This window comes from Sminthopsis crassicaudata, chromosome 3, assembly GCF_048593235.1.
Source record: "Sminthopsis crassicaudata isolate SCR6 chromosome 3, ASM4859323v1, whole genome shotgun sequence".
NCBI lineage: Eukaryota > Metazoa > Chordata > Mammalia > Dasyuromorphia > Dasyuridae > Sminthopsis > Sminthopsis crassicaudata.
In genome coordinates, this window is record NC_133619.1 from 318,536,868 (window position 1) to 318,556,509 (window position 19,642).

The 19,642-nt window shown below is 35.9% G+C and overlaps 1 long non-coding RNA gene across 3 annotated transcripts in view; it reads left to right on the top strand.

Moving 5' to 3' along the window:
• The first annotated feature begins 1,248 nt into the window (after nt 1–1,248).
• Nucleotides 1,249–19,642, top strand: part of LOC141561506 (uncharacterized) — a 45,902-nt gene continuing 27,508 nt past the window's right edge. For 2 of the 3 annotated variants that reach the window (XR_012488070.1, XR_012488071.1), the window contains exons 1-2: nt 1,249–1,373; nt 6,692–6,781. This is a non-coding gene — a long non-coding RNA (uncharacterized LOC141561506). The remainder of the gene's footprint in view (nt 1,374–6,691; nt 6,782–19,642) is intronic. The other variant, XR_012488072.1, reaches the window with a different exon arrangement.

A 19,642-nucleotide genomic window follows, 5' to 3' on the forward strand; every position in this document is an offset into this window, starting at 1 on the left:
AGATAGCACAATAGCGGGGGGAATGACTACCCTTGCCAGACTGGCTTAGTAATTGGATCCAACATACTTCCTTTCCCATCCCCTTGTGCTGTATCCCAGGGGCTCTATGTAGCCATTTTTGTATTGTTGCTTCTTTTGCTTTTGCCTACTTTGCTAGGATGCTTTATATGTATTCTAAAAAATTCTATAGAGGTGCTAAGGAAGAGCTTCTCATTTATCAACATTCGAACACTCAATCTTACTAATAAAAGAGGGGGAAATGTAAGGGTTAATAAGCCTCTAGGAGTAAGGAATGCAGTTCAAGGCATATGGGAGTACCTGAGGGATGAGAGGTATTGAAGCTCAGGTGAGTCTTATGTGGAGGTGAGGCACAGCCCCAAGAGTCAGTCTCTGATTACAGGTACCACATCTCCCTCCGCCTCCCTCCCTCTTCTCGAGCCAATCCCATTATGCCAAGTTCCTAGAGGACCTCCCCTTTTCCCCAGATCCTCAGGGGAGTTTAAATATGTGCTACCTAAGAATAAAGTTCTCTTTTTCTTCACCCCTACCTCCTAGTGGTCTCTGAGGCTCATAAGTAAAGCTCTGTAGGATCCAGGTTGGTGCCCAAAGACAGGTAAGTGTGGCCTAGCCATGCCATTGGCAGATGGGCATTAAAAGTAGCTCTAAGAGGAACAACAAGTTTAAGAGATGCTATAGCAAACCACTCCTACTTTTGCCAAGAAAATCCCAAAAGGAATCATGAAGAACCAAAAACCACTGGAACAACTTAACAACAATAAACAAGCATAGGAGATACTGTGCTAAGTCCTAGTAATATAAACAAAAATCCTTCAAGAAGCTTTCATTCTACTGGGGAAAATACAGATATGTAAATTCAAAATAAATACAAAATAATTGAGGAAGTTAGGGAAGGTTCTAACAACTGTATTGAAATGGAAATAGAGTTAGAGGAAGAGTCAGGAAGAGCTTCTTGTCACAGGTGGCCCTTTAGTTCAACTTGGAAAGAAGCCAAGTTCTCTAGCTCCTCACTGGCTACCATGATAAATTAGCTCACATAACTCTAGGCTAAACTATCTCTGGCATCTGATCAGCTATTTGTAACCAATGTTCTTGGCTACTTGAGCTCTTTGTTGGAATTGTAAATGAATGATGAATGAATCACTCATAAGATTTGGATGTTCTATTCAGATAAATTCATGATTTCATCAGAATTTGCTGGGTCTACAAAACTATGCTTGCAATGTTTTATAGTATCTTGTCACCTCTCCATCTCTGTTCTCTGTCCCTGGAAGACCCCAGGAAATATGTGTATAGAACCTGGGTGAGAAAGGAAGAAAAAGGCATATAGATGAAGAGACTTCATGGATATCAAGGTGAGGGTCACAGGCAACTGTAGACAATAGATAATAGTGATTCTTACTTGGTATTCTGATTTTCTTGGATTATAATCCCTAAACAATGTGAAGATGCCATTAATTAATTTTCACACTTGTAATAATTTGTCAACAAGCCTACTCTACTTACCTTTACATATGTTGTATGATTTGAGGATCATTAAAAGGCCACTTCACCTAAAATATTTCCAAATGATCCCCACCCCTAACCCTTGACTAGATACAAAATTGGCTATGAACACCTGCTATTTGGGAGGGGTTTACACATTTTCAGATACAGCATAGTGTAGCTGAAAGAGTATTAGAATTATATAGAGAAGATCTAAGCTCTGACCCTGTTCTGTTGAATATGACCTTAAGTAACCCCTCTAAGGCCTCAGTGTTTTAAAAAATACAAAACAGGAATATTAATACCAACACTACCTACTTTTCAATGTTATAAGACTCAAATTATATATGTATATATGTACATGTATATCTATATCTATATGTATATATATATACATCTATATATATATATATATATAGATGTATATATATATACATCTATATATATATATATATATATATATATATATATATATATATATATATATATATATATATATACCTTAAAATATGTGAGTAAGCATGGTACTTTGAAAAGAATCATGAATTTGGTGAAAAAAGATTCTATCTCAAAACCCATTCCTATATCTTTTTTACCTGTGTTATATATGCGAGAGTCATTTATGCTCTCTGGGTTTTAGTTTTTTTCATATATAGAAAATGATAAAATTGGATTAGATAGCCTTTAAGTCCTTTAATTCTAACTCTATGATTCTGTGATCTAACTGTATTCACTGGGATTGCCTTGTCAGATGAGCAGAAAAAAAATCTATGGAAAGGGCAAAGAGGCTCTGATAAGTAAAATGTAAGTTATTTGGGGACAAATACTTTTTCTGCCAAGTTTTTGGATGCTCATTGAAGTATTAAAATGTGTGTGAATGTATATGTGTATTTATTTATATATATACACACACATATATACATATTAGTATATGTGAAATGAGAATATCGAATACTATCTTCCCTCAATGAGAATGTTCTCTGTGTATCTATCCATGTATCTATTCCTTCTTCATATGATATGAAAAATTCACAGTACTAGTAAAAATACATGAGTATATGAAAATGCATCATATATATGTACATATTATACATTATGCATTCACATTGAAAGCAGGCTATTCTTGTAGAGAATACAAATTCTAAATGTATTCATTTTCTTATAGTCAATAAGAATACATTGTATATATTATATATAAGTACATCATTTCTTTACATATATTATATGACAGATTCTTAATGAGGATAGAGGCTATCTTTTTATATTTGTATTACTATCCCTTAGCACAGTGCTTATATTTAATAGCATAAATTCCTACTGATTAATTGGTATGACTTACATTAACACAATTATTTCATTTTAAGATACCCATTACCTTGTTTGATTTTCTCACAACAATCCTGTAAGGTTCAGAAGGAAGGACCATTCATTTATTTATAAAGGAAGCCCAAAAAAGATTAAGTAATTTGTCTATTAATTCAATCTAGGTTAGATAGAAAGCAAGAATTAATAATAATAATATTTATATCTTGTAACAAATCTATAATATATATTTATCATAACAAACATAATAAATATATCATGTATAAATATATATATATATACACATATATATATTTGCAAGGCAATTTTTACATATTATTTCATTTGATCCTCAAGACTCTGTGAGATAGCTGCTATTATTATCTCCATTTTACAGAGGAAAAAAAATCCATTTAATAACCCTGAGTTCAGTAACCCTGAGTCTGTAACCCAGATAATAAGTTGCCGAGATAAAAGTCAAACTCAGGTCTTCATAATTCTAAGTCCAGGACTCTATCCAGTATACCACCTAACCTTCTCTATGTGTTTTCAACGCATGATTGATATTATTGGAGATGACAATTGTTTCTCTACCTGATATCCCTGGAATAGTCTCAATGGTTTATGCACGAAAAATAAAAGGGCATCTAAACAAAGTTGTGGATAGATTGTTGAAGACAGAAAGGTCTGTCTCAGTTCCTCTAAAGATGTGACCCTGGATAGGTCACTTAATTTCTTTGTGCTTCAAAGAGGCCAGTGATAGATTCTAAAATCCTTCTTGTTTTTAATCCATGATCCTAAGAGAAATTACTAACTTTAGTTTTTTCCCCTGGCAACCACCAATTTTATGCAAACCTAGAGGTGGCAAATTCAAAGACTGTGTCACTTACAGATCACTTCAGCCACATACCCCTGAAAATCCACATGTGAGAAGACACATGTGAACAAAACTGAAATTCTCCAGTTTGGGCTAATGTCTAGTATACTTTATTTTTATTTTAATAATTAATTATTTAAAGTTATTATATTACTTATATGTTACTTAACATATTAATTATATATAATACATATTAATAAGAATAATATATAATTAATTATATTAAATTAATTATAAAATAAAACATTTTTTAAATTAGCATAGATCAATTTTATCTCTCATGTATCTTCTGCCCTATTAGGAAAAAATAATAAAAAATAAAAGAAATTCATTGTAATGAAAGTGTATGGTTAAGCAAATTCAAGCCCCTCATTGGCTATGCTCAAAATATGTCATTCTGCATATTAAATCTATCACTTCTTTGTCAGGAGGTAAGCAACATGTTTCATTGTTGTTCTTCTGGAATTATGTGTCGTATTTGATCATAATTCCTCTAGCTTTTAAAAGGTGCTTGTCTTTACGGTGTTAGTATTATATAAATTGTTCTCCAGATCTGCTCATTTCATTCTTTATCTGCTTATGAGTCCTCAAAATTGTATTTAGCTTATTGATTTTATAAATCATTGCTCTAGTTCTCACTTCATTCTACATGCATTCATACAAGTTCATGCTTCATGGAAATCACCTATTTCCTATAGCACAAATAATATTCCATCATAATCATACACAAATTTGTTCGACCAGTCATTAAGTGATGGGCATATCTTTTTTTTGCCTCCATAAAATGTTTCAAATATTTTTTATTTTTTAAAATTTTATTACAATAGAACAAATATTTTGTTTATATTTTATTAAATGTATGTTATATATTATCATAAATTTACTTTTTATTTTGTAGCAAATATTTATTTATTATTTATTTTTCAGCATACTTTCTTATTGGCTATATAATATGTATTATAAAATAATTATTTGCTTACTTATTAGATAACAAATATTTACATTTATTTCTATTTCATTATAGTTTATTAGTGATTATATGACATTATATATTATTATAATTTGTTATTTATTAACATATAGCAAATATTTATACTTGTTATAAATATTTTTGTACTTATATGCCCTAAAAGCAATTTTATTCCCATAAAATTGACAAAGATGACATAAAGAAAAAAGTTAAAAATGTTGGAGGAGCTGTGAGAAAACAGGTTTATTAATTCATTGTAGATTGACTTGCCAATGAAAAATCATTCTGGAAAACAATAAAATGGTCCACAGAAAGTTAACTAAAACAGTGCATGATCTTTGACCCAGATATACCAGTATTAGACCTGTATCCAGAACATTGAACCTCAGCATTCATGAGCTTGTGCTCAGCTTGATTTAAACAGCGTAGGACTAAAGCTGGATACACATCTCATAACCAACGATCTTTGTTTTGTATTTGGACATGATCCATTTTTTTGGTAGTATGATGCAAAAGTTGCTAGAAAACAAAACAACATTTTCCCATGAAGCTTTTTCTGATCCTGTTCTACCTGCTCTCAGCTAAAATGCTCTTGAAGAGGGAGAGAAACTCTTCCCCTTACTAAAGCTATGTTCCCTTTAAGATTATAGCTAATCTGTGTTTTGTCTCCTTTCTGATCTCAGAGATCAGGATTTCCCAGGCTCCAAGGAGTGTAGAGAAGGCCTATCCTCCCAGGATAAGAGAAACAATACTATTCAAGGACAAATCAATTCCCATAGATCTTTTTGAAAGTCTAAATTCTCATTCAATTGAGAAATCCTGGTCAGCTCAGGCTGTCCCAGCCCTTCACCAAGATACCCATATAGCAGACTTCCTTCAGCTCAGCTCCTTGCAGAAGGCCCAAGCAATTTGCTAGGACCCTGCTTGCTGAGCATTCAACATAAGATTCCATTTCCTTAATAGGACTCTGCCACTATAAAAGTTAGTCTTTTATCAAACTGGTTTCTATCCAACAATAAACTTTCATTTTGCAATTAATAATTAGGGAATAATTGAATTCTTTCACTTTAAACCTGAGGCCGATTAAAAGGAGATTTTTAAGTTTTCTTATTGCCACTACTCTTATCACCACCGGGAACTGAGGGGATCCAAACCTCATCAAATTTGGTTCCCTGACCAGGAAAACTCCAAATTCTGGAAAAGGTGAAAAAGAAGAAAAAAACAAAACAAAACAAAACAAAAAAAAAAAAACCCACTTTATTTCCCCTATTCTGTAGTGGACACCCAAATATGTAGATTTGGGTTGTTGGACACCTAGCTCCAGAAGAATTCTCTGGGACACTCCATTAGAATTCCTGTGCTCTGACAAAAGGCCTCCTTTTGTCGCTCTCTATCTGGAGATATCTAGAGATGGATGAGGTGCTATAGAACTTGGGGAAAATTAAAGCTTTTTTTCCCTGTCAAAAAAATTAAGCAGAGAATTTGCCTTGAGAAAAATCCTCTAACTGGAAAGCTTACGATGCTTAAATTTTCTGGAAGGGAATCAGACTCCCTCCATCCAGCCCCTTTAGAGACAAAGGAGCCTTCCTTTGCATCTCAAAGCATTCCTAAATCCCTTTTTCTATCACCTGAGCTGAATCCTGGACCCTCCAAGGGGTCCTTTTTAAGCTCTAAGCTATACCCTCAGGCAGAAACAGCCAAAAAACCCAGAAAGCTGAACCCGCCCCAGACCAAGGAGAAACCTGGCCTTTACTCTGGGAATCCCACCCAACTTGTCTTGGGGATCCAAGGCTGGCACCCTCTTTGATCTGTCTTGGGGAGATAAATGGAGAAACCAAGAGAAGCTAAGCTTGAGCCCTCAAGCTTGCCCTACTTTGTTGTTACAAACAGGTGTTGGAGTCTTTAATAATGGGAATCAGGCTTAAGCCAAGGAGAAAGGTTACTGAATTAAAGTGAGAATTGGATTCATGTCTCTACTCTTGGCTGCTACTCCCGGGAACTACAAGGGTTGAGCTGTCTTCCCAATTCCTGTTTTCCAGCAGGAGTTTGGGGCTTGGTCGAGTTCCCCCTCCCTTCAGTTTCAACACGGAATCAACAGCAGAACCCTCGCTATTCCTGAAAGTGGCTGGGTAAGAAAATTGCACTTCTTTCTCCTTCACTCTCGCTCTGCAGCTCTGATCTCTCCCTCCCCCACCCCCCATAGAGTGGGGATTGCAGAGGAACCCAAGACCTGTCTTGAGACCTCTCTTCTATCTTACCAGCTTGGTAACCTGTCATTTAAATGCTTCTATCCTATTCCCTTATTGGGTACTATTTAGTGGGGAAACTGGGGACTCAATCTTATCTTCTCAAACTTCCAGAAAAATTTTTCACCCAACTTCAAATTGCATGGTTAACAGAGGTTTACCGGCATTCCGGACACACAGGGCCATAGCCATCCCAGACCCTTTGTCTAGCTCTTAAAGGAACCTCAGATGCCAGAAGCCTCAGGGCACCTCCCTAAACTCCTTGTGGAGAGATACACAGCCTAGCTTTTCAAAATATTTGTCTGAGAACTCTGGAGGAAACAGGTTATATCCTTCTTTCTCTCACTCTCCTACACACTTTCTCACTCTAAAGATGGGAACTTTTTGCTCCTAGCATATTCTCTCCCATTTTTCTTGATTGATATTCTCTACCCTTGCCAGCAATTAAAGGTCTGACTTTCCTGGAGACTCCAACTCTGACCCAAGTTGGAGCTTTAGGAAAAGTCCATTGGGAATAATGTTTGGGGACTTTGGCAATCGGTCATTTCAAAATCCCAAAGCAATTCAATTAAATCGGGGAGGATTGTGCAGAGAGTGAAGAGAGAGGGAAGATAGTTTCTTTCTTTTCCTTCCTCGTTCCCTGACTGCAGCAGGGTCATGTGGGGTAGAGAGAAGAGAAAGAAACTATGCTGTATAGTGAAATTCATTATTTGAAAACTCCTTAGCATAATTAACTACCTTCAGCTGGGGAGCTCTGTGGGCAATAAGGGTATTCAGTATTGTTAAGTGAACTATCAGCATTCTTAAAGGCAGCCCGAAGATGGGACCTGATACATTTTTTTTGCAAAAGGCCCCATTTCTAAACGTCATCATCTCACTTTTAATCTGCTCCTGAGATCTGTTTTCTCTAGGCTTCAAGCTTCTGATTTTCAACTGCCCTTCAGCCTGTAGAACATGGGACAACTGATTGGGATACACAACACACAATCAGATACTTTACTGCTGTTTTCAGATTTCACACCCGCTCCTCCTGGCTTGACCCTCCAATATCTCTATGACCCTTGTCAGCTTGAAGAAGCTACATGAAGTTGAGATCTTCTTCCTTTTACCCCCAAATGGATTTAGGTGATAACTGCTTGTGGGGGGAATGAAGAGGGAGAGAAACTATCCCCTTTATTGAAGCTGTGTTCCCTTTAAGATTATCACTAAACTCTGTTGTGTCTCCTTTTTGATCTCAGAGATCAGGATCTCCCAAGCTCCAAGGAAAGGAGGCTAGAGAAGGCCCATCTTCCCAGGATAAGAAGCAATACTATTCAAGGGCAAGTCAACTCCCATAGATCTTTGTGAAATTCTAAATTCTCATTCAATTGAGAAATCCTGGTCTGATCAGTCCAGGGTGTCCCAGCTCCACACCCAGATGTCCATATAGCAGAACTTCCTTTGGCTCAGTTCTTTGCAGAAAGCCCAAGCAATTTGCTAGGACCCTGTCTGCTGAGCACTAAACATAAGATTCCATTTCTCTAATAGGACTCTGCCATTATAGAAGTCAGTCTCTTAGCAAACTTGTTTCTATCCAACAATAAACTTTCATTTTGCAATAAATAATTGGGGAATAAGTGAATTATTTTACTTTAACTTGCAGCCAATTAAAAGGGGATTTTAACAACTCTCTTATTGCCACTAACCTTACCACCACCAGGAATTGAGGGGATTCAAACCTCATCACTCTCACTCTCCTCTGAAACATCAGAACATCAAGTTTGGTGTTTCTTTTTTCTTCAGTCTCTCTAATTCTTTTATTAAGCTTTATCTTGTATCTGTGCATATGGCTTTGCTATACTACAAACTATTTAAGGACAATGAATTTTCAAATGTAGCTATCTTACTTATCTTTTCTATATCATCTGTGGCTAGTCCAGTGCCTACTTTGAATAAAGCATAAAAAAGATGAATTGAACAGTGCCCAATTTCCTATCATCATTTATGGTAATAAACTAAGAGAGTTTAATGGACACCTGAGAATTGGCAGTTTGTCATTTCTTCTTCCAGCTCAGGAAACTGAAACAAATAGGCTTTAAGTGACTTGCCTAGGATGATACAGCTAGTAAGTATCTGAGGCCAGATTTGAACTGAGGAAGGTGAGAGTCTGACTTCAGGAGCAGTGCTCTATATACAGCTCCACCTACCTGCAGCAGTCAGGACTGCAAGAAATAAGAAAGGTTTTTAATTCATTGAGAAAGTCCTAAAATTTAGGGATCAGCATGAAAAGTTAGAAAGCATTCTGGATTTAGACAGAAAGACCCTAATTCAATTTCTAAAATTGCTACTTACAGGATTCTTTAGATGGTAGGGTTGAACTGAAGTCTGGAACAGCTGTGAAGTCTATGACATAATTTTCCCCCTCCTTTCATGATGAATTGATCATTACACAGAGAACGCTTTAATTTCAGTTCAATAGTTCCCTCACTTATTTATTTTCTGGCCTTCTCAGAAGTTTCTATTATTCTTTCTCCTTTCTTCAAACTCCACCCCAATAAATTCCCTAACCAAAGTTAATTTACCCTTAAAATCACTACTAAGCAGCTTCCTTTCTCTGGCACTAAATTCACAATAGACCTAAAATGACAAAAGAGAGAGCATGCAAGGATAAGGGATGAGAAGGTAGAAAAGACCATTCATGTATGATACAAACAGCATACAAATGCGGAACTCAGTAACACCCTCAGAGCTCCCACAGCTATCCAGGGCAACTTGATCCCAAAATCTAAGAAACATAGATCTAATTGAAAATGCTGGGTTGTAGCCTTCTGCAGATTCTGAGAACCTGAGATCTCATTCTAACTAGCTAGGGAATGGTCAGATTTCCATGATTTACACTACAATGAATAATACCTTCCTTGAGTTATTTAAGTCTCAGGAACATTGTAAAAAGAAAAGAATACTTAATTCTTAAGATCCATTTAGAAGGTAAGGCACAAATTAATTATGGAATAAGAAGAGGATATTTTCCCCCATTGGAACAAATGTGTCCATCTCTTTTGTGAGGACCCCTAAAGCTATAGAAACCTTGAGTTTGGGACAGGAAGGGGAATAATTATGTAGAAAGTCAAAGTAATGCTGAGTTTCTCTTTTTCCTAGTTTTTGCCACTTTAGATAATGGAATGGAAAAGGTTGAGTTGAAGCACCACCTAGTGGCTTTCGATTTGCATTTCTTAAAGTCATAATCATTTTCACCCCAGAATTGGATCCTTAATAACATAACTTTTTTTCTTTTTACAAAGAGAAAGAAAATGAACCTTTTCTATCCAGAGAGGGATCATTTGGGCCATCCTGTGCTAAAACATTCCTCTTGATGTGGTTGATGTAACAAATGATGTGGATGTACCATTAGATGATGTGATTTTGGAAAGCACCATATGTTAGGGTTCAGTCATGTAAAAAATTCCCAATGGCTATTCTCTTTGGCAAAAAGTAAGTTTATTTAGGAAAAGAGGTTACAGACAAAATTAAGATATATAATAGAGATTGGAGGAGAGGGACATAATATGAAGATGGTTTTAATAATTAATGATGAAAAAGACAAGTTTCCTAGTGGAGCTAACCATTAGCCAGACAAAAAGAAACACCCCAAGAGGTTGTGACATGTCCTTACCTGGCAGCATCCTAAAAGAGTTAATTAGCTATAAGAGGAGAGTCACCATGGTGGGAGAATGAGAAGAGAGACAACATGAAGCATGGTGGGGGGAGGAGAGGAGAGTCACCATGTGACATGGGGAGGGGGGGGGAGAAATTCATCCCTGAGGCAGGGTTGGACTGACCTAAAGGAGCTCAGCAAAGATGATGTGGGCCATAAGCAGATTAAAAGGGAAATTTTAAGCTCAGAGACATGACTGGAATTTCTTGCAGGATGGACATCAGGGATTTGACATAACTTGAAGTAAAATGGGACTATAAGATTAAATTGATTCCCATGGTGTCCTTCCCTGTTTGCCAGAGGGCAGTCTTTCTCTGCTAATCACACTCAACCATCTAAGACTTCATTATTCCTGAGCTAGGAGGGGGAAGTAGTGGGTGCAAGGAGAGGAATGAATCACTTCCAAGAATATGAACCCATTTTCAGGGAGAGGAAGTAAAGGAGAACAGACTCATACACAAGTTTCAATTCCTCTTGTATATCTTCAATGTTCACCTTACCTCCAAATGCCAGTATCAATAGTTTTGCCCCTTCCAAAACTTTCCTAGTGTCAAGATCTCTCCTAGACACTTTCTAAGACTCCTAAGCAATCTCTGTGCCCTTATCAACATGGGAAACTGAGACTAGGAAAAATTAATTTACTCAGTCATATATCTATGAACTGATAAACCTAGCTCATAATTCAAAAGCCTCAGTACTTACTGAAGTGAATGCAATCTCATTATGTAATAATAAGTTGTAAAACTTTTAAAATCGAATTATGTCATTCCAGAGATGAGGAAACTTGGATTCCCCCAAATCAAAGGGACTTCTTGCCCATGGTTACACAGATTTTAAGTAACAGAATCAAGCTTAGAACCTAAGTACTCTGATATTAAATCCAATGTTCTGTTTATTACATTGCCTTATTGTGATGGGAGGTAAAGTAACAAAGTAATAATTGCATAGAACACAGATTTTTCCTTTGTATAGGTGTTTAGTATTCTTGTGAGATGGACAGAATCTTTTTTGGATCTTTAATGAGAAAAGGGCCCTAAGAGGCAGGATGGAATGATGCACCAGAAGCAGAGTCAGGACTCTAAGGTTCTAGATAGTCCAGTGGCTTTATATAATCCACTTTTTGAGCCTCCATATTCTTATCCTTAAAAGGAAAACAATAGTACTACTATTTAGGCTCCAAAGGCTATTATGAAGAAATATGGGAAAGGCAATAAACTTGTAATTTCATTGATATACCAATTTCTCAGATCCTCCCTCTACCATTGCAAGGAGGCCTGTACCTCATAGATCTGCCTAGAACAATGGTGTCAAACTCAAATATAAAATGGATTTCTATAGATAGCATATTGAGTTAAAAAAAAACACACAAATTAATATTATTTGTGTTTTATTGTGCTTTTATTTATTATGTTAAACTTTTCCCAATTACATTTCAATCTGGTTTGGGTACACTCAGGAGTGTTAAGTGACTTGTCTGAGGTCATACATTCATTTGTGTTTCAGAGGCAGAACTTGAATCCAGATCATCTTGGATTTGAGAACCAGAGAACAACTCTATCCACTATATTTTTACAAACTAAAAAATCCTTTACAAATTATACATTTTGATAAAAAAAAAAAAAAATGGCTTCTTGTCTTTGTATTCCCAGTTCCCAACATAGTAACTAAAAAAAATAGAAAAAAAGAAAAAAAAAAAAACTTAAAGCTAGCCAATTGAACAATGACTAAAAATATGAACTAAATAACACTGATACGGTCATTCTAGAGAGATAGGTAGTATTGGAAGATGAAATTCCTTAGCTTCTCTGGTTCCCTAATCATGGCATTAAACTAGTTACACAGAATATTGTAATAATAAAAAGTTGCCGGGGGAAGGGGATTAATAATAGAAAACATGGGCACATGATCAAAAACTCATGTGCAGGGACTACATGAATATTTCATTGATAATAATAATGAAATGGCCCATTGATTAATTAGATACTGGATTTAATAGTAATGCCAAAGCAGTTTAAATTTTTAATTTAAACTTTATATAAAAGTGTACAGTTTTAGGACATATCTTGAAAATACTGATCAGTTTCAGTCAAGGGAAGGAAGATCTTGCTGATTTAGAAGCATAGGGTTGGTTGAGCAATAATTGTTGTGTATTTGATGCTCAGATACTAAATAATAAAATTTAGGAGAGCAATTGGCATCAAATGTTAGGGTTCAGTCAATTCATAATAGCCATTCTCTTTGACAAAAAGTAAATTTATTTAGGAGGTTACAGACAAAATGAAAAGGCAAAAGCAAAAGAGACACCAGGATTGATAAAAATGAAATACGTTTGAGAGAGCATATAGTTAGACACTATGAGGCATGGGAGGGGGGAGGGGAATGGTAGGGACTTAAAGAAAAAGACACCAAAAGGCATTATAGGAGATAAGAAAAAAAGATACATTGAGTCATGGGGAGGAGTGAGGAGAAAAACACCATGAGGCGAAATGCTGCTATGATGGGCTAATCTTAAAGGGATTCAACAAAACTGACATGGACCATATACAGATTTATAGAGGAAATTTAACTTCAAAGGTTTGACATCATAACTTGGACTATAAGGTTGAAATGATCACTACCAATTCCCTTCCCCACTTGTCTCAGGGAGTAATTTTATCAGTACTTCAGGCTTTCTTTGCAAACCTGGGGGACCCAGGACCTCATCAGTAAGAGTCCACTGTCAGGATCTCCAGAAGATCCAATCTTGGCTATTCAAAGAACTGCTTGAACTTCATCTGCATCAGAACTAACTAATAAGATCCAGACTGTAATGCCAAGAAGAACCTGCAGCCAGGGTCAAAGAGCATTGGGTAATAAGAAAACAATATGAGGGCAGCAGTGGGTAGAGCACCAGCTCTGAAGTCAGGAGGACCTGAGTTCAAATCTGACCTTAGACACCTAACATTTACTGGCTGTGAGACCCTGGGCAAGTCACTTAACCTCAATTGCCTCAGCAATTAAAAAAAAAAAAAAAAGATAACAGTGTGGACCTTGCTTTCTCTGAACATCAATCCCAGGAACGGAGGCCACATGTATTCCCTCACAAAATGAAGTGATAATAATATCAAGAACATTGTGGACATCAGTGATAACAACTTATACATTAACCATTATAGGCATTTTGAATAGCAATATGTATGGAATAATTTTCTAAAAGAATGCCTTTGTGGTTAGTGAGGTAAGTTCTTAAGAAATGATTGTTGAATGATGGAAAGGGGAAAAAATGACTAAAGGGTATTATTTAGTTGGTTTTTGTCTCAATTCTACTTGTTTCTGCTGGTAATTTGTTGTCAGTTTTCAGAGAAGACCAAAATGAAATCACTGTGTTAGAATTGAGTTACATTGTGTCTGACTGTGGCTGATCAGACCAATACGAGCTCAGAATGCTCTGCCACAGGTCAGACACAAATAATACACATGAACATTTTGGGATAGCTTCTCTAATTTTGCGTATTTCAATTTCCTTTGGGTTGATTCAGTTCTGCTTTGCTCATAGAGCACCATACTTGTTTTAGAAGTTTGAAGAAATAAGATATACTTTCTACTTTAAAAAAAAAAAAAATGTTTCTATTTATATTTCTGTTTCTTATATGAACATAGTATCCAATGAATTTTTTTCCTTCCCTTTCCCAGAGAGTCATCCTATATAACAAATAGCATTTTGTTAGAGGGGGGGAAAGTCAGCAAAGTGATCTGATACATTGAAAAAATCAGAAAACAAGTCCAATATGTAACTCTTGTGGACCTCCCACCTCTACAGAGAGATGGATTGGCGATATCTTCTCATACTTCCTCATTCAAGGCCTGCTTTTTCTTTATGATTTTGTTACATTTATTTTGATTTTTTCAGTGTATCGTTCTTTCCATTTACACTGCTGTAAGTCACTGTGTATTATTATTTTCTTTCAAACTCTATAGAATGTCCAATTTTTTCTTCTATGGTTAGGCTCAGGTTTGTAGGATAAGTCACCCTGGTCTGTACCTTGAGCTTCTGTGATCTTAGAAAACATTAAATATCCCTCTTCTTTTTTTAGTGAAAGCTGAATAATTTTATTATTTAAATGTATTTCCTTTGTAGTTGAAGGTATTTCTCCTGATAGCTTGCTGAATTTGTTTCTGAATTGAATTGTCAATAGTGGTTACTGAAGCAATTGGGGTTAAGTGACTTGCCCAGGGTCCCACAGCTAGGAAGTATTAAGTGTCTTCTGAAACCCAGGTCCTTCTGACTTCAGGGCTGGTGCTCCACCTAGCTATCTTGTAAGCATATTTTTTTAATGTTATTTTTTCTTCTAGGTCATCCTTCACTTTTATCTATTGGCATGGACCAAAACTTCTTAAAATGTGGGTTGTGACCTCATATGGAGTTATGAATGTGAATGTCAACTAAATATGAAGTTCACAAAATCATGATTTATTATCATATTATATGTGGGGTACAGATTGCCACATATGGAAAGAGTTCTAGGCCTGGAATCAGATGCAAGATGTAAGTCTTTCTGGCTTTGATGTTTCCTAGAAGTGATTGAGAGCAAGACCCTGAGTCTCAGCTTCCTCAATACTAAAAGAAGGCTAAAGTTGTCCTTACAATATAAATTAACAATAATAATTAAAATAAAAGCAAACGTATCGATATTTTCAAATTTGCAAAGTATTTTGCATATTTATCTCACTTGACCCTCACAACAACCTTGTGAAGTGGTGCTCTTATTACCCCATTTTTTTATAAATGACAAAACTCAACTTGAACAAAGTTAAATTATTCATCAAGGTTCTTAAACCTAGCATGTATCACCTACTCTGGCTCCCTTTCTTTTTCTTCTTGTACTCTGGTCTTCATCCAAAGCAGGAAGTGTTTCTCTGAACCTTCCTCTGGAAATTAGACATGGTCATTAAGGTCACTTCTTCTAAGAGAAAATTTCCAGTTCTCTTCTTACTGAGTCTCTTTCCTCCCCCCCCCCCCCCCCACCATTAAGCTCATACTTTACCTAACAGTACTGATTCTTTTTTTAAAATGTCTACTTTTAGAAAGTTTTATAATGTGCTTCTATACAGATCTCTTTGGTTTGTTGAAGCCCCGAGCCAGACTTCTTAGCAAAAGTGGTATAAGAATGTGTGTGTGTGTATGTGTTTCACTGCCTCTCTTTCTTCTTCCCCCCAAGAAAGTATAACTTCTCTTTCAGTTGGCTTTGAGTAAATGAAATACATACAAACCAAAATATTTTCAGATTAACCCCATTTTTGTCTTAATATTGGCTTTTAGATTCTGAATGAACTGTGATTAAAAAAACATTAGAAATGAAAATAAATTTTGTAATGAATTTATACTCTCCCAGAGGGAACAGAAAAGGCATATGAGAGGCAAAATAAAGGAGAAGGTAGTAGCACCACCTTAAGTGCCAGCAAACACAGATAGCTACAGTCTCCATCAGCCTGGGGTAACTTCTGAAGATTTTAGCTTGCCCCTCTCTAAATAGCTGTAACAATGTTGGCAGCTATCAGTGACTGACCATACATGAAAATGGTCCCCAGGATCTTTGACCATCATCTTTATTCTGTAATTAAAGAAATTACATACAGAGTTTGTGATGGAAGCAGCTGTTACAATATCTGTTCTAGTAGTAATAGATTTCAGAAGCTCCTTTCTCTTTCCCTCTGTCAACAAACCCTTTCCAGAGACTAAGACTTCTCCTGATCTTCCCCTTTCTCTTAGGAAGCAAAGGGAATGAATATCAAGTCTCCAATCTCAGGTTCTCCAAACAGCAAAAATTTGTGAGCCCCTGGTTGCACATATACACTTACATGAACAAATACCAGAGTCTTAAGCTAAACATATATGTGTATATGCTAAATGTCTGTGCATGTGACTTTGTGGTGGAAATCATTTGCATAAAAATCATGAAATTCTGAATGGAGAGATAAAAAGGACTCAGTCTGTAGCTCTTGCCTTTGAACTATTAACATTCCTACTTCCTAGCTAGAATGTGATTAATGGCAGACCACATACTGTAACAGGTTTAGGAATTGAGGGTGGGTAAATGTCAGTGTGAGACTCAGGCTCAGACAAATCTGGCTAAACTTTATTTCCCCAAAGATCCAGATAGGAACAGAAATAGCTACTTCTATGCCTTTATGTAAAAGTCACATTTGTCCAAGTGTTACATGGTATAGAACTCTTGCCATCTTGAAACCATCTGAATTTTAACTAACTTCTTCATAACATTCTATCAGTACCTCATCTGGCTTCCAGTTTTTTGGTTTCACAAAGGCTAAGAAAAAATAAAATGTAAACCACAAGAATTAAAAACTCTGAATCTTTCTGACAAGAATTAGAATTCCAATTCCTCTTCACTTTCTATGTTTGTAAATCAGATTTATACTACAAGGAATCCTGACATGTCTTAAATTTTTGTCTTTTGTTGTTGATGTTGTTTTAAATGAATCTTACATCATTTGTTCACAGACATTACAAATAATGACTTTAGAGGATTTTATTGCTGAAATTTTGCCAAAATTTTGTTTAAACTGAATCATTCAACCACTGTGGAAATGTTTGAGAATCACTGATCTAGGCAAAACTGTAATTATTTGGACAAAGGAATTCCTTTTCCTCAGGGAAAGAAAGAAAGGGAAGAAAGGAAGGAAGGAAGGAAGGAAGGAAGGAAGGAAGGAAGGAAGGAAGGAAGGAAGGAAGGAAGGAAGGAAGGAAGGAAGGAAGGAAGGAAGGAAGAGAAAAGGAAAGGGGGAGGGAGGGAGGCAGGGAGGCAAGTAAGGGAGGGAGAGAGGGAAGGAGGAAAAAAAGGGGAGAGAGAGAGAGAAAGAGAGAGAGAGAGAGAGAGAGAGAGAGAGAGAGAGAGAGAGAGAGAGAGAGAGAGAGAGAGAGAGAGAGAGAGAGAGAGAGAGAGAGAGAGAGAGAGAGAGAATGAGAATGAGAATGAATATGAGAATAAAATGAAAAGTGTTCCTGGATGTCTGACCTTGGCTCAGATGTCAGTAGGTTTTGAGCACCTGCAGAGAAAGAAAAACATTCACTCAGGTAAGCTGAGACAAATATTTAGCCCTGATGAAATAAATTCTTTCTAACCGATGAAGAGAAGAAATTCAACCTTATCTCTAGAATAAAGGAATTTTATACTGCCAGTCCCCAACTCCAATCAAAAACGAAAATTGTGCATAAAAAAGTTTCAGGCATTTATATGACCAATTGAGATATGCAAAGCACTTTATAATGATTTTTGTGCGTGTGTGTGTGTTCTTAAGAATAGTTTAAGTATCAGAGGTACTTAATATTTTTCAGATGGGGAAAATAAGTGTTTTATCTATAGTATAGTAAGTATTTCTGTCTTGGATTAGATAGGAGTAGGATCCTGAGTCCAAGATGTTTTGCAGGGTATTTATTGCAGGGTGGCATCATAAAAGGTATAAAGAGATGAAACCGCTATTGACAGGGGGAGATTCTGAAAAGACTTGAATGCCATATGACTTTTATATCTTTTACTACTACTAGGACTATAAACCAAAAAGAGTGGAGAAAGGGGGGAAAGACCTATGTTTGCAAAAGTATGTGAAGTTGGTTGTTGTTGTTGTTATAGAAAAGAACTGGGGAATAAGGGATCATCTATTTCTTGGGATTGGTGGAATAAATAATTGCATATAATAATATAATGGAATTTTTAAAAATTATTATTCTTATCCCCTTCTCTTCCTTCTTCCTTGTTGGTAAAGATAGATAATTTATTTCCAACTGAGAGTGTGTGTGTGTTTATGTGTGTGTGTGTGTGTGTGTGTGTGTATGTGTGCATATTCTTTCATCTTTGAACTAGTTCAAATAAGAATTAGATTTCAATATTGTCTACCACTATATCCATATTTCCCTTCACTGTAAAAATTGGGGGTTTTGTGCCTCTTCTACATAAGGTAATTTTTCCTATTCTTCTTCTCCTTCCTCCCTTCTTTCAGTACATCCCATCTTCTCACTCCTCTAATTTTTGGGGGGAGTATCCCAACATAATTGACTTACACTTTTGTATTCTGTCTATTTAGATACACTACCTGTCCTAATAATGATAAAGTTTTTTTAACTGTTTATGTGTATCATCATCCCATGTAGTAATATAGTTTACTTTAAGTCCCTTATATTTCTTTCATGATAATCTTTTTATACTTCTCATAAGTAATGTGCTTGAACATCAAATTTTCTTTTCTTCTCTGATCTTTTTATTGAGCATGCTAAAAAGTCCTCAATTTCATTGGTTCAGTCATTGTTCAGTCAGGTCTGACTCTTCATGACACCATTTGGGGTTTTCTTGACAAAGATACTGAAGTGGTTTGCCATTTCCTTCTCCAGCTCATTTTGCCTATGAGAAAACTGAGATAAACAGAGCACAGCTAAAATGTTTCTGAGATTAGATTTGGAGTCAAGTTTTCCTGACTCTAGGTCTGGCACTTGATTCACTACAGCATCTTTCTCTCTCTCTCTCTCTCTCTCTCTCTCTCTCTCTCTCTCTCTCTCTCTCTCTCTCTCTCTCTCTCTCTCTCTCTCTCTCTCTCTCTCTCGCTTAAACTCAAAAGCCTATACAGCAAAACAATATATATATATATATGAGTATACTTGAGACTGACAGCAGTGTGACATTTAAAATTGAAATTTCAATTACATTAAATTTTAAAAAGTAGTATTAGTTCTATTTTATAAGATGGTTAGGGAAAAAGAAAAAGAACTTATATGTCCTAACATTTATAGCAGCTCTCTTTATGGTGGAAAAAAACTGGAAATTTTGAGAATGCCTTTCAATTGAGGAATAGCTGAACAAGATATATTACATGGTTGTGATGGAATGATACTATTAGAAGAAATTATGAGCTCAATGATCTTAGAAAAATATGGATAGATTTGCTTGAAATTACAGACTGAAATAAGCATAATCAAGAAAACATTATATTCAGTTACAAACTTGTTTAAGAACAAGTTTAAGTAAATAAGTTATTTTGATCATTATAAATACCTAAAGTAA